The following is a 2853-nucleotide window of genomic DNA, read 5'->3' on the forward strand; positions in this document are numbered from 1 at the left end:
CAGAGTTGAAATAAGAGACCCAGCCACCCTGCACCCCACTCCAGGGCCAAATCAGATGGATGGAATCTGCTCCAAACACAACATCATTCCATAGCGCATAGTTGGGGTAGAGCATGTGGAATGGGGCTAGAGTTACTTGAATTCTTTTCGAGGCTGACATGTATGCAACCCCGGACACAAGAAACTCTCTCTCTGCATTCAGTTTGCAGCAAAGTAAACAATTTGTAGCAAGTCAACAGGGTGTCCGTTGTGTCCAAGCTTGGCAGACCCAGCTTCAAAGAGGCCTTTTGTTGTAAAGGATATTTAAAAATTCTTCGTTAGCCGTAAAAAGTTATTTAAAAACCTCTTTCCCAGCCACCCAAATACCTCTCGTTAAAAAAGAGACAAAAATAAAACCCCCCACAACATTTGTGAATAACAAGGAATGGTCGTTCATGGTCCTGACTTCTAGTCTGATCAAGTCGGTAGGGTTTATGGAGCACATTGGGGTGCCCTTCCTGGGCGATGCGCAGAGAGAGAGGAAGAGGAGGGAGATGGGCTCTGCCTATGAGGGAAGAGAAGAAGACATGATAGAGGTGACACAGTCTGCAGGGACAGTAGAACTCCCGACATGTACAATGTTGCTTGGGAATGATTTGGGGTAAAAGGCAGGGCCATGGCCTTCCACAATTCTGGGGGCTATCTTTTATCCTGGCAAAGCTGAGCCACTGATCTAAGCTGCAGTATGTGTGGAACCCCTCCAGGGGGTAAAATCGAGATACACCTGGGCCAGAGGCCTCCTCTAGGGACGCAGGAGCGGCCCTAGCCCAAGCACTATCAAACCATCAGTGGGACCCCAAATGCTCCCATGGGCACCGTGAGAGTCATCCCTTGTGCTCTGTCCTCCAGGGCCCAGCAGACCCCATGACCCACCTTCCCGGAGGTGGTGGCAGGCTGTTCCACAGGGGTCCTGCAGCACCTCTTGTTGGGTCTCCCCATATCCATAAACATGCCTCACTACTTCTTGGGGGGCTCACAAGAAGCTTCTGCTGGCCGGCTGCCCATGAACTGGTCAAGATGGAAGGAACGCTCAAGTCCCCTAAATCATGTCCCTCCTGGTGCAGGGGCCATGCTAGTCTTCTCTGTATACTTCCAATTTTAGTGTGTGTGCTGCTGAAGCAATCACAGTCACGTCCTTCCTTCTGGAAGGAAGGAGACTGAGACCAAGAGAGAGAGAGGCCGGTGTCCAAGGCCCCACAAGAAGTGAAGAACAGAGCTGGGTGAGTGTCACTCTCCCTCCTCCAAAGCCTCGTTGGCTTTGTCACTGTGACCCCTGTGTCCTCTCCTCTCAGCTAATGCCTCAGTTTCAACAATTAAAATTGTGATCCTTGATGTGAAGGCACCAATTCCCACTACAGTGTAAATCATTTAATACTTACCCTGTGATTAGTGCAAGGGTAGTTGGATCTCATCCCTTCTTAGGAGCAGATTTTGGCAGGCGAGAAGGTGAGACTCTGAGCCGTTCTTGTTGGTGGTGGAGGGGGTGTGCCCCCCCCGCCCCCCAGGAAGATGGGCAAGAAGCAGGGGGAGGGCAGAGAGGGGCCCAAGACAAGTTTGCACACTACACAATATTGCCTCCATCTGGCCTCGCTTGGATGGTCTGGATGATTTTGATATTATCCAGAAGACTTAGGATGCTGACCAAAGACTTCTCCAGATGCTCAGAAGTTGTACTTCCAAGCATAATTCTTGGCTCTCTGAGAACCACAAGTAATTGATGACACCCCCCGCCTTTTCCACATCCTATTCTTTCCAGCTCCTGAACAGATAGATTTTCTTGTTTGTAGACTCATTCATTCCAGGCTCCGCAGTAATCTCAGATTTGACAAACGCGAACGCAGTGTGGTCGCATTCATCCGAGGTCACCTGGTCCTCATTAGGGCCATCGGAGGAGGCCAGGGCCTGGTTTTGTGATTCGCGATTCCTCCTCCACGCGGGCTTGAACGCTCTCAGCAGCCTTTTGTTGTTTGCATGAAGGCCTTGGAGGACTCCGCCGGGCTCGGCTCAACATTTTCCACATGACTGATGGCATTCAAAGCTTTGCAATCCCAATAGGCAAATTTCTTGACTGGCTTTGTTTCTCGGTGCTTCAGGTAGAATAATAAGGCTCTCTCTGCCAGGAATGTCAGTGTGTGGTTGGGAAGTTGGCATTTTTCTATAAGGAGGCAGGGAAGCCAATTGGTGGGTGCCTGGGTGCCTGGTGCCAACAGTCAGAAAGGTTATTTCAGTATTTCTCATTCTTAGTGAGACAGAGATGGTGTGTCTTAGGGTTAGGGTGGGCCAACGGAGGAAGTCTTCCTGGGGGGCGCATGCGATTGTGAGCCAAGCCATGGTGAAGCTCTGCTTCATGTGCTCTCCTGAGGCCATGTGGGGGCTGGGTTTGGGATGGGGTGGAGGGTGTTCTGGGATTTGTCTTCCATTTCTGCAGCTGTGAGAATGGCTTGGCCCCTGCCAAAGCCTTTTGTTCCATTTTTCTCTTGCTTCATTGGGACATTTCCGGAACCAAATATGTTCAACTGGTCCTCAGCTTTAGGAGGTAATTGAATATCCAAATGCTGGTCCTTCTATTGTCCAATGACCAGAACCAGCTGAAACATCCAATTTTGCAAAACATTATGCTCCAGCCTTTTCCCTAATTATCTCTTCCAATTATAATGTTTTCATATCCCTTTCTTGCTGAGGTGAGTGAGAAACCCACATGAATTCTGCGAATTCTTATATTAAACTCCATTCTTCATGCACCCAAATCACATTCTCTTAGGCTGTTTTGTCCCACTGTACTTTGACATGGATTCCAAAGTCTGCATCTTCCTG

At 49.5% G+C, this 2853-nt stretch overlaps 1 non-coding gene across 1 annotated transcript; it reads right to left on the reverse strand.

The window, feature by feature from the left end:
- Positions 1–1060: 1060 nt before the first annotated feature.
- On the reverse strand, positions 1061–1165 carry LOC140621875 (U6 spliceosomal RNA). Its single transcript, XR_012021594.1, has one exon. It is a non-coding gene; the product is annotated as a U6 spliceosomal RNA (small nuclear RNA).
- Between the last annotated feature and the right edge of the window lie 1688 nt (positions 1166–2853).

The sequence above is a fragment of the Canis lupus genome, chromosome 30 (assembly GCF_048164855.1).
Source record: "Canis lupus baileyi chromosome 30, mCanLup2.hap1, whole genome shotgun sequence".
NCBI lineage: Eukaryota > Metazoa > Chordata > Mammalia > Carnivora > Canidae > Canis > Canis lupus.